The 13,164-nt window shown below is 37.2% G+C and overlaps 1 long non-coding RNA gene across 1 annotated transcript in view; it reads left to right on the top strand.

The window, feature by feature from the left end:
- LOC130708689 (uncharacterized) overlaps positions 1-9,321 on the top strand; it is a 192,111-nt gene extending 182,790 nt beyond the window's left edge. The window contains exon 3 of the long non-coding RNA XR_009009012.1: positions 9,139-9,321. This is a non-coding gene — a long non-coding RNA (uncharacterized LOC130708689). The remainder of the gene's footprint in view (positions 1-9,138) is intronic.
- Positions 9,322-13,164: the final 3,843 nt, after the last annotated feature.

The following is a 13,164-nucleotide window of genomic DNA, read 5'->3' as shown; positions in this document are numbered from 1 at the left end:
TTGAAATATTATAACAACCTTCTTTGTAGTGGAATCATCTTTTAGTCTATCCACTAAAATAGCATTAAAGATAGTTTAAAGCTATTTAGTGATGTAGAAACATAGCTTGATGACCAAGAGTAAAATGAACATATTACACAAAATGACCAGATATGCCCAGAAGCTTGAGTTATTACTCGACCACAAGAATCTTTCAGAAATTAATGTAGAGCAATATTGGATTAGTCTATTTTTTGAGCAAGGATTAGTTTAAAAGCTATAGTAGAAATTAAAAGGTAGGAAGGAAGGGTAAAATCATCAGGGCTAATTAAAAAAAAACTCACAGGTTGTAATACGCAGAAGGAACTTGAAAAATTTTAAATATATTATAGTTATGAGTATATATGTGGAGTTTTATAGAGACTCAAAATCATGAAATATAATACTAAAAGCTGTTTTCCATATTAATAAATGTTTATATAATACACATCAATAATTCTCCTTTGTCTCTTTTAAAATTATTTTTCTTTCAAGAAAAGTACATGCAAAATAAACTGGCCATTTATACAGAGCTATTCTTCTACTAATGCTCCAGCACTTGCTGCCAAATATTTTTGAAATAGTTTAGAATATATTTCACCATTCAACATCTGTTTCTTCTCCAATTTTTTAAAACGTGGAAATAGCTGTAGATAAGGGAAACTTCTCTGAAATGTCAGACTTTGTTGTACAAACATAAATTATGGCATACACAGCTATATCTTGAGAATGAAAACTACTAATTTGTGACATTGATAAAACCAAAACTTAAAAATGCTATTAGGTTAGAAATTGTGACATTTCGTAGACTGAATACATACATTCCCTTTTTCTGATATTTTGGAGCTCTAATAGTAAGACTAACTAAAAAACGATGTTTTTAAAAGTGCAGCTTAAACAATTTTGGGAGTAAAATATTTCCAAGTGAATTATAACAATTATTTTTACTCCTAGAAAAATTAGAATATGTATTGATTTTAAAGGTTTTGAATATTCATCAAATATATTTTCAGAACCTATCATTGTTCCATGCATTGGGTTACTTGCATTTTTTTTTTTAAATATTTATTTATTTATGTATTTTTTGGCTGTGTTGGGTCTTCGTTTCTGTGCGAGGGCTTTCTCTAGTTGCGGCAAGCGGGGGCCACTCTTCATTGCGGTGCGCGGGCCTCTCACTATCACGGCCTCTCTTATTGCGGAGCACAGGCTCCAGACGCACAGGCTCAGCAGTTGTGGCTCATGGGCCCAGTTGCTCCGCGGCATGTGGGATCTTCCCAGACCAGGGCTCGAACCCGTGTCCCCTGCATTGGCAGGCAGATTCTCAACCACTGCGTCACCAGGGAAGCCCGGGTTACTTGCATTTTAAAACTTAAAAATTTCAAACTAGGATTCCTTAACTGATATGTCATGTAATCCTCAGTGTGACCATAAGTATGTTGCAAAAAAAAGCATCTTTTGGGCAGATAAATTGTACTGTGGAATTTTCTAACTCTAATATGTATTGTGAATCTTGAAGAGGGGTTATAGGTGCTTGTTTCACAATCCTATTTAACCACAGAGCTTCTTTTGGGGAGAGAGGATGGGGTACATAGCTCCTATTAACACATTCATATATTAATATGCAAAAATACCCACTGGATTGTGGACACTAAATAAGACTGTTAGGTAAAGAGCCACCAGCTGCCAAATATTTTTTCTCTTTTTTTTTTTTTTTGGCTGTCTGGGATTTCTCAGAGAAGGTTCATTTCTTATCTCTTCTTTAATTCATTCCACAGTCCTGCACCTCTACTTTTGTACCTGCCATCTCTCTGGACTGTTGTCCATCACTCTGCTCTTCACTTTGATGCTTCTTTCACCATCTGTGATGCTGTCAGCATTCTTTGGCCCATTTGCACAGGAGCCACAACCTGCATAGGTCTCTTGTTAGGGTGCAAAGACTGCTTCTCTACTACTGTGCTTGGATCTCCTCACTATTCTACCTGTCTTGGATTGAGGTTGGTCTTTTATCCAACTGGCAGAGAAACATTTCCTCCATCTCAGTCTTGCTTTTTTGTTTTGTTTGGAAGTGGAGGAGAAGTTATTACTCCTCAGAAGAATTGATTTGATGAATTGCTTTCTTCTTCAGTTAAGAAGCAATTGAGAGACTTCTCTCGTGGTACAGTGGTTAAGAATCCACCTGCCAATGCAGGGGACACAGGTTCGAGCCCTGGTCCGGGAAGATTCCACATGCCACGGAGCAACTAAGCCCGTGAGCCACAACTACTGAGCCTGTGCTCCAGAGCCCGCGAGCCACAACTACTGAGCCTGAGTGCCACAACTACTGAAGCCTGCGTGCCTAGAGCCTGTGCTCTGCAACAAGAGAAGCCACCGCAGTGAGAAGCCCTCATACCACAACGAAGAGTAGCCCTCACTCTCTGCATCTAGAGAAAGCCTGTGCGCAGCAACGAAGATCCAACACAGCCAAAAAAAAAAAAAAAAGAATAAAGGTGTGTTCAGACATTCAAGAGCTCAAAAAAAAAAAAAAAAGGAAGAAGCAATTGAATTGTTTTAGGTTTGCGCCATAGTTTTCTCTTTCTCAAGGACCACAGGCAGCCCTCTCCAGTCCAGAAGGCTGGATCTGTTGCATTCAAACATTGCTTAAGGCTGTTGCATTCAAACATTACTTAAGGCTTTATCTTCAGCCGTCAGTCTCTCTCACCAAGGAGATGTTTTGCTAAATCTGGTACATTGTACAAAATTATTTACCATTTATGCTGATTTTTCTCTAAGACTAGCCTTGTTCTCCATCGGCCTGTTATTTAGCTTTGATTACATTTTACCACATCCCATACTGCAGTCTATCACGTGTCTGTATATAACTAAAGCCCAAATGTGGACAGGTTCAGTTTCCTTTCTATGTGGTTCCTTAGCTTCTTGTAGCCAAAGCATGTGGCTAAGTGCTATCGGGGATATCACCTGCTTCCATTTGCTACAGTTTCCAGTCTCAGCTCTGACATAGCTGGGACAGCTCTTTCAATAAATTATTACATGAATCAAAGATACCAAACTAGAACTAATGTGTAATTAGCTAACATGTGACCTGGTATGATTTGGATTATATTTCTGGATTAGAAATGGATTTTTCAGGTATTTATGGATGATTGGAAAGTTTCATATGATATGCTTTTTGTTTAGAAAGATTAAAAATTTCTTTCAGAAATAAAATGACGTATTCTGTTTAAAATAACCAAATATATTATCATAAGTATTTGCAATGATCCATAAGTAAAATCAGCAGTATCAACAGAATTCTACTCATTGAAGTCTAATTTGTTTTCATCGTTAAGCTAAGTGCTTTTGTGGTTTCCACAATATTAGCTATGAAATAGTTCAATAGTACATGGCATACGTTTCTCCAGCCAAAGGAAATATACTAAACATAAGTTGTAATGTCATCAATAGGGAAAATACAGTTTCAACTTTGACTCTATCATATGGTGAACTATTCTTCCTAGCAAAATTGTTTCTAAAAATATTCCTTTACCATATTACAGTTAAGATATGAAAGATTAAAACATAGCCAATGGAAGGAAGGAAAGAATAATCAGAGAAAAAGAATACATCTCTAGAGAAATTGGGAAAAAGGCATAAATCTTTGGGACATTAGATTTTTTTTTTAATACAATTTTTATTTATTTATTTATTTATTTATTTATTTATTTATTTTTGGCTGTGTTGGGTCTTCATTTCTGTGCGAGGGCTTTCTCTAGTTGCGGCAAGTGGGGGCCACTCTTTTTTTTTTTTTAAAGGAAGCAAGTTTGTTTTTTTTAAATTTATTTTTTATTTTTATTTTTATGGCTGTGTTGGGTCTTCATTTCTGTGTCAGGGCTTTCTCTAGTTGTGGCAAGCAGGGGCCACTCTTCATCACGGTGCGCGGGCCTCTCACTATCGTGGCCTCTCTTGTTGCGGAGCACAGGCTCCAGACGCGCAGGCTCAGTAGTTGAGGCTCACGGGCCCAGTTGCTCCGCGGCATGTGGGACCTTCCCAGACCAGGGCTCGAACCCGTGTCCCCTGCATTAGCAGGCAGATTCTCAACCACTGCACCACCAGGGAAGCCCAGGACGTTAGATTTTTAGAGAAAGCTAATATTGAAATAGAACAACTCATAAAGATTTAAGATTGAGAAATGTCTTAAAGAATGTCTGAGACTAAAAACTCTAGTCCAGTGGCAGAGTTGACATTCCACAAGGCCCATATTGCAATAGACAGAGTGGTGCACACAGAGGAGCTTCTTGGGAAGCCCAGGAAGAGGCATTCTCCTTAGATGTCCTAAGAGAAAACTCTACCTTGGCTAGGAGTTGAACCTGTCTTAATTGGTGAGGAGAAAGAAAAAGTTCATATTGATTCCCAACTATACATTATTTAGTTTTTAAAAAAATTTAAGCATTCCTAAATTAACCTTAGAATAAAACACATATAGTAAGCATATCATAGTTTGAGCTTCATCATCTTAAATAATCCATCTGAGTTTTGACTTAAAGCACCTCTTCCAGGTATAGATTTTATCTAACTGTCACAATGAAGTTTCTGTGTATGGAGTGGGTAATAGCAAGGAAGTAACACCCTTTATAAAATATTGCTTCTTTGTGGCTCTATTGTGGCCTGTTGAATTATTTGAATAGAGAAAAAAAGCATGAACACAGCTCTCAAGAAACCTGGAATTCTTGTAAGTTATGAGAAACAGTATTGTCATGAATCCTACAGTTCAATGTTAGAACATATGAAAAATTGCAAGATAAATACCTTCTTATGCCTCCCCCCTACCCCCTCCCCACTTCCTTCCTTCCTTCATCTTTGTTTTGTTTTCCTTCCCTCTCTTTCCTTTTTATCTTCCTTACCCGCCTTTCTTTTTTTCTCCCTCCAAACCAATGAAGATAAATCTGGCCCTTCAGAAAAGGCTGTGTTGATTCTCTGACATATCCACCTCACTTTCTTCTCCTTCCTCTAAACTTCTAGTATTCTTCTGCCCTCTATTCCTCTTACCAAATAGAAAAGGATTGATTACCACTCACTTGGCTGCAGCATTCCTATGCTGCTTTTTTCTTTACCTCTCTCTCCCTGAGTGGTGACATTTTGCTGATCCATTCAGGGGCTCACTGTGTTTCTATTATCTGCCCTTCTAACCAACCCATCAAAATACGTAAGGCAAGCTCTCATATTATTCACTTTTTTTCCTTGGCTGATCTATTCTGGTGTCTCCATTTGGCGCTCTGTCTCCATGAGTATAAGATTGGAGGACTTGGACTGGTCAGGCTGCTCCATCCTACTTCCTCTGGAAGCTGCTGGGAACTGAGACATCTGTGTCCCACTTTCCCAGAATCTCCAGGATCAACTGATAGGTTCCTCTCTGCAGCCCCCTTCCCTTATCCATTGTCCCTTCCTCTCATCATCAAGTTCAACCTGTTCCATTGAGCCATCAAATTTTCCACTTTGTATTTTATGTTTGAAAGCATATTTTAAAGTTAATATTATATTGCAGTTTAACATTTTTCAGCATTATAGTAATGATGTTTCTCACAAAAAATATGTATCTTTGAAAGAAAGGCAGCAGAGTTTGAGTTGGACCATAAAGGATGGGTGAAATTTGAACAGATGGGTTTTCAGTCAAGAATGAACACAGTGAAGTAGGACCCCATAGGACATGTTTGTTTGTGAGGCATATTATATACAGTGAAAAGAAGGAGGTCTTGGTGTTGGCTAGAGCTTTATTTGAATCCTGGATCTACTGATTACTAGCTGTTTAACCTTGGGCAAGACAACGCACCTCTCTAAGCTTCAGTTTCAAAAGCTGTGTTGTATTTCAGAGAATAATGAGGATATATGGTGAGGAAAGTTGATGATTATATTTGATGTGGAAGAAAAGAGAGCACCATTGAACACTGTAGAAAACTGAAGAATGAAAATGCAAATTCTACAAAACATTAATATTAGTAACATACAATGGGGGATTAATGGATCTTCTTATCTCAGTGGCAAGCTGTTTGATTTTAATGATAAAACTGTATGATTTGAAGTCCAATTTGAGGGAACAAATACCAATGGATAGAAAAGGCAAAATGTTATGAACATGGTTCTGTTCATGATGTGTGCTTCTGAGTATCGTTTTATGGCTTAGATTTTCCCTCCACAGATTTATTGACTGATTAATTGATCCATTAATTTTCTATTACATGTTAATAATATTAATGTGTTATATCATATATTGACTGCTTTTGAGAGTTACCTCAAGTAGCTTCCTCTGAGAACTGGGAAATAAATTAAGATATCCTCTGAGAGTCATATTATGGAAACAACACATAATGTTTCAGAAAATAGATCTATAAAGCTATCTTAAAGGCACTGGATGACTACTGGATGACTACAGGACTGGCGTAAAACCCAGATAAGCCAATCACAAGAGGCACTGATTGGCTACAGTAGCTCAGAAAGAAGAAGGGTAATGACATAAAACACTGACAGTATGCACCCCTGCACTGTACAGGCAAGAGTTCATCTTAAATTAGTGAATACTTTAAAGATTACTATCCTGTTGGAAGTGTAAGGACTCCAGTTTTGTTCTTTTTCAACGTTGTTTTGGCTATTGGGGTCCTTCGTGGCTCCCCATAAATTTTAGGGTTATTTTTTCTATTTTTGCAATAAAAAATCATTGTGTTTTTGAAAGAGATTACATTGAACCTGTAGATCACTTTGAGTAATATGGACATTTAAACAATATTAAGTCTTCCAATCTATGAACACAGATGTGTTTCCATTTATTTGCATCTTACTGATTTACTTCAGCAAAGTTTTATAGTTTTCATTGTACAAGCTTTTGCTTCCTTGGTTTATTTCTAAGTATTTTATTCTTGTGGATGCTATTGTAAATGGGTTTATTTTCTTAATTTCCTTTTCAGATTATTAGTTGTTAATGCAGAGAAATGCAGATGATTTTTGTATGTTGATTTTGTATCCTGCTTCTTTGTTGAATTTGTTTATTAGTTCTAACAGTTTTTTAATGGAATCTTTAGTGTTTTCTACTTATCATCTGTGTACAGAGACAGTTTAAATCTTTCTTTCCAATTTGGATGCCTTTTCTTTTTCTTTCGTAATTTCTCTGGCTAGGACTTCCAGTATTTTGTTGAATGCAACTGGCAAGAGTAGACATCCTTGATTTGTTCCTGATCATAGAGGAAAAGCTTTCAGTATTCCACCACTGAGTATGATGTTAGCTGTGGGCTTTTCATATTTGGTCTTTTTTATGTTGAAGTAATTTCCTTCTATTCCTAGTTTATGGAGTGTTTTTACCTTGAAATGGTGTTGAATTTTGTCAGATGCTTTTTCTGCATCTATTAGATGATCATGTGATTTTTACCCTGTGTTCTGTCAATATGGTGTACCATAGCAATTGATAATGTATAAAAATATATACCGAACCATCCTGGCATTCCTAGGATAAATTCTACTTAATCATAGTGAATGATTCTTTTCATGTGCTATTGAATTTGGTTGGCTAGTATTTTGTGGAGGAGTTATGTATCTATACATCAGGAATACTGGATTGTAGTTTTCTATTATAGTGTCATCCATAGTATGCTGGGTCCTGTCAGAGCCCTGAGTTGGGCTATGCAGAAACCAGTGCCTTGGGCGGCTCTCAAAAAGCTGGAAAATTGATCACATGCTCCACTCTTCCCTTTCTCCAGAAGGAGAGGCTGCTGAGCTGTATTAGCCTCTGTCTGCTGTACTGTGGGTCCTCTGGAGCATCAATGTGCCACCCAGCTTTTTTGTTCCCAGTGGCCCCCCTAGAGTAGCTGGGGTTCCATTAACACTCCACGACAGGTGAGGCAGAAGCCAATCCCATGGAAGCCCCTCTGAAAAGTCAGAATGTTAGATGTGCGGTCTAGTCTTCTCTTTTCCTTCCCAGGGAAAAGCCAGGAGATGGTAGTTTCCTCCCAATTGTGTGGTGCTGTGCCAGGGAGAGGGATTAAAGACAGTGCCATGACTTTTCTTACTGGCTTCAGTGTGGCCGATTTTGTGCTCACCTGGGGTACAGGAGCCTCTTAACTGTGTCTGGATTTCTCATAAAGGGAATTGGTCCGTGTGTTACTGAATCAGTGTTCCTGTGGGAGGGAGAAGGGTCTGGGGCATCCTATTCCACCATCTCGCTGACATCACTCCTCTATCGTTTCTCTGTTTAGTACTAGTTCTTGTTACTTACATATGCTTTTCTGGTTTGAGTTCTTGGAAATGTTATCACCAACAAATCATGCTCTATGCTTTTTATCTGTAGTAGTGGAAACAGCTAAGAGATATAAATGTAATGACAAACACTATGTAGCACTTTTACCGCCTCAATAATTATCCTTAGTGTTTATGCAGCGATATTTAATTTTCACAAAACATTGCAGATATGTTACTATTATTTTCCTAATTTTACAGAGGAGGAAATGGATGCATAGAGAAAATATTTAAATTGCCCAAAGTTATGCAGCTTATTAGCAGAAGAGCTGGGAATTGAACCCAGGCAGTTTAAGTACAGAACCTGTGCCCTGCAGTCAGAGACAGTGCACAGTAACTGTCATACTTATGTAGCTTAACTCAGTGGTTGCTCTAAAAGTAAAACACAATAGGAAAAAACAAAACAACACAACAACATAGAAGTTGAAAAAACCCAGAATATCCCCAAAACTCAGTGTCTAACTTGGAACATATATGTGAAGGATACTTTTTGCTTGTTTTTGTTGTTGTTGCTTTGGTTTTGTTTTTAAACAGTTAATTCTTTTTATTTTTCATAGTTGAAAAGTATCTTTTTCGTTTAAAAAATTATTTTTAAAACACTGATCATATTCTCTTTGTTGTAAATAGGAGAAAAGGCCCACAGCAGCTTTATTCTTTAGGAAAATGGTGCAAAGGGAACACAACTAGTGTTTTGCCAAATTTGAATACAGATTTCCTTGAGAGTCTGACTGTGATAATTAAGATGTGGTAAGAGATATTTAGGTTAAAATAATATTAGAGACTATTTTCAAGATAGGAGAGGTTTTTGTCATTTTGCTGCTGGTCCTTTTGGGTCCGTTTGTCATGAATATTTTTCTTCATTTTTAGCCTCCTCATGGACCAGCTCCTGATGTATCAAAAGTCCCGAAAAGCCCAGCCACCTGCTTCCTCATTGGTGTTATACCCAAGAACAGCCCAGCAAGCTTCTGGATCCTAGAGTCGCTGTCATCACTGTTCATACATAACCACCTCTTCCTGATTCTCTTTGAAGATTGCTGAGGGTCAAGCTTGAACTTGGTATGTACAGTATACAGTGTTTTGATTCAGTCTGATTGACTGTCCTCCAAGATGGTTTTAATATTTATATCTCCATCATATCTCTGCATTGTACCAACACTGGTTATTAACATTTACAAAAGCCCCTGCCAATTTTATAATTGCAAAATGCTATAATTATTTTGATATGTATTGAGAATGATTAATTTTTCATTTACTTGTATTCTTCTGTGACATGCCTGATTGTGTCCTTTGTCTATTTTTCGGTTAAAACATTTTTATTGGTTTGTGAGTATTCTTAGCAAATTACGTATATTGACTCTTTGCCTTTCAAATAAGTTGCAGATATTTCCCCAAATTTCTTAAAATTTTTCTTACTTCCAGTTATGGTTTTGGGTATATAGATGTTTTTGATTTTTTCAAGTTGAAAAAATTATGGTATTATGCTTAGAGTAACTCATGCTTCAAAGTTATATTTTCTCCCTTAAAAAAATTGATTCCCCTTTTATATTTTATCTTTCTCCTTCTTTATACTTTATCTATCTCATCTAAATTGAAAGGACAACTGATTTCTGGGGAGATTGCATGGTATGAGCTAGGCAGCTCACTATTTTTTTTAAATCATTAGTCAGGGAAGACAATGCCATTTATTTTTCTTGGTTGCATTTGATTTTTGACATGTGTTTTCTTATTAAGGGAGAAACTGGCTTGGGGGTTTTTGGAAGCTTGATCTTTGGTGTTCTCAAAGCATTTTGGTTTAGGTTTTATCCTCAGTTCCCATACCTTCCCCCTTAAGAAGCCTGGCAGTCACTTTCTGAGATATTTCTGCCATCTTATTCCTTTTTTCTTCTAGCTTTCCCTGGTACAACCCTTCCCTGTCCTTACCTCTCATCTCCTTTAGTCCACTTTCATGTTATTTTCCTCAGAGGTTACACAACATGATAGGATTTTTTAAATGAACATTTTATTGAAGTATAATGTACATATAGAAAAGTGTTATATCTTTTATGTACAATACACACAATACATTTTCTCAGAGTGAACAGACCCATGTAGTCAGGAGCCAGATAAGTAAATGAAACCATTTAACAACCCAGAAAGCCCCTCTGTGCCAACATCCAATCCATCTCTTTTCTCCTCCTCCCTCAAGTTAACCATTATTTTGATTTAGAACACTATAGATTAATTTTCCCTGAGTTTGAACTTTACAGAAATAGAAATACAGAGTATGTACCAACAACATAATATTGACTTCTTTCACTCAACATTATGTTTGTAAGGTTTTCACTTAACTGCATGTAATTATAGATCATTGATTCTCATTGCTGTATAATTATAACCATAAATTTATTTATCCATTCTGTTGATACACATTTGGGTGGCTACTGGTTTTTGGCTATTAGGAATAAGTTCTGGTATGGCTGTTTTCATACATGTCTTTCGGTGAACACACACACACACATACATTCAGTACAACCTTATTAGCTTTTTCTAGATTTCAGGGCTTATTTCTGACCTTCTGATTGCCTAGCTTGGTCTAGTATTCACAGAGACCCCACCAGTGAAGAGAATAATCTGAATTTGGAAAAACAGGAAGGGACTATAGATTAGGCAAGTGTAGTCCAGACTGGTTTTATACGTACAATATTGTTCGAACATACAGTTTTGTTGCATTCAATCTTGTGTGTGAAAGAGTCTGGATGAAGAAAAGACTTTAAATTTGGACGAGAGTTTACTGAGCTCTGACCGCCACAGCAACAGTCAGCTCTACCCACCACCAGAGCCTCCCATCAAGCCTCTTAGGTAGCCTCAACCACCAGAGGGCAGACAGCAGAAGCAAGAAAAACTACAATCCTGCAGCCTGTGGACCAAAAACCACAGTTACAGAAAGATAGACAAGATGAAAAGGCAGAGGGCTATGTACCAGATGAAGGAACAAGAAAAAACCCCAGAAAAACAACTAAATGAAGTGGAGATAGGCAACCTTCCAGAAAAAGAATTCAGAATAATGATAGTGAAGATGATCCAGGACCTCGGAATAAGAATGGAGGCAAAGATTGAGAAGATGCAAGAAATGATTAACAAAGACCTAGAAGAATTAAAGAACAAACAAACAGAGATGACCAATACAATAACTGAAATGAAAACTACACTAGAAGGAATCAATAGCAGAATAACTGAGGCAGAAGAACGGATAAGTGACCTGGAAGACAGAATGGTGGAATTCACTGCTGCGGAACAGAATAAAGAAAAAAGAATGGAAAGAAATGAAGACAGCCTAAGAGACCTCTGGGACAACATTAAACGCAACAACATTCGCATTATAGGGGTCCCAGAAGGAGAAGAGAGAGAGAAAGGACCAGAGAAAATATTTGAAGAGATTATAGTCGAAAACTTCCCTAACATGGGAAAGGAAATAGCCACCCAAGTCCAGGAAGAGCAGAGAGTCCCATACAGGATAAACCCAAGGAGAAACACGCCGAGACACATAGTAATCAAAGTGGCAAAAATTAAAGACAAAGAAAAATTACTGAAAGCAGCAAGGGAAAAACGACAAATAACATACAAGGGAACTCCCATAAGGTTAACAGCTGATTTCTCAGCAGAAACTCTGCAAGCCAGAAGGGAGTGGCATGATATACTTAAAGTGATGAAAGGGAAGAACCTACAACCAAGATTACTCTACCTGGCAAGGATCTCATTTAGATTTGATGGAGAAATCAAAAGCTTTACAGACAAGCAAAAGCTAAGAGAATTCAGCACCACCAAACCAGCTCTACAACAAATGCTAAAGGAACTTCTCTAAGTGGGAAACACAAGAGAAGAAAAGGACCTACAAAAAGAAACCCAAAACAATTAAGAAAATGGTCATAGGAACATACATATCGATAATTACCTTAAACGTGAATGGATTAAATGCCCCAACCAAAAGACATAGACTGGCTGAATGGATACAAAAACAAGACCCATATATATGCTGTCTACAAGAGACCCACTTTAGACCTAGGGACACATACAGACTGAAAGTGAGGGGATGGAAAAAGATATTCCATGCAAATGGAAATCAAAAGAAAGCTGGAGTCGCTATACTCATATCAGATAAAATAGACTTTAAAATAAAGAATGTTACAAGAGACAAGGAAGGACACTACATAATGATCAAGGGATCAATCCAAGAAGAAGATACAACAATTATAAATATATATGCACCCAACATAGGAGCACCTCAATACATAAGGCAACTGCTAACAGCTATAAAAGAGGAAATCAACAGTAACACAATAATAGTGGGGGACTTTAACACCTCACTTACACCAATGGACAGATCATCCAAAATGAAAATGAATAAGGAAACAGAAGCTTTAAATGACACAATAGACCAGTTAGATTTAATTGATATATATAGGACATTCCATCCAAAAACAGCAGATTACACGTTCTCAAGTGCGCACGGAACATTCTCCAGGATAGATCACATCTTGGGTCACAAATCAAGCCTCAGTAAATTTAAGAAAATTGAAATCATATCAAGCATCTTTTCAGACCACAACGCTATGAGATTAGAAATGAATTACAGGGAAAAAAATGTAAAACAGACAAACACATGGAGGCTAAACAATACGTTACTAAATAACCAAGAGATCACTGAAGAAATCAGAGAGGAAATCAAAAAATACCTAGAGACAAATGACAATGAAAACACGACGACCCAAAACCTATGGGATGCAGCAAAAGCAGTTCTAAGAGGGAAGTTTATAGCTATACAAGCCTATCTCAAGAAACAAGAAAAATCTCAAGTAAACAATCTAACCTTACACCTAAAGAAACTAGAGAAAGAAGAACGAACAAAACCAAAGT

The sequence above is a fragment of the Balaenoptera acutorostrata genome, chromosome 8 (assembly GCF_949987535.1).
Source record: "Balaenoptera acutorostrata chromosome 8, mBalAcu1.1, whole genome shotgun sequence".
In the NCBI taxonomy this organism is placed as follows: Eukaryota; Metazoa; Chordata; class Mammalia; order Artiodactyla; family Balaenopteridae; genus Balaenoptera; species Balaenoptera acutorostrata.
The sequence above is the reverse complement of the archived record's forward strand: the minus strand, read 5'-3'. Positions and strand labels throughout refer to the sequence as shown.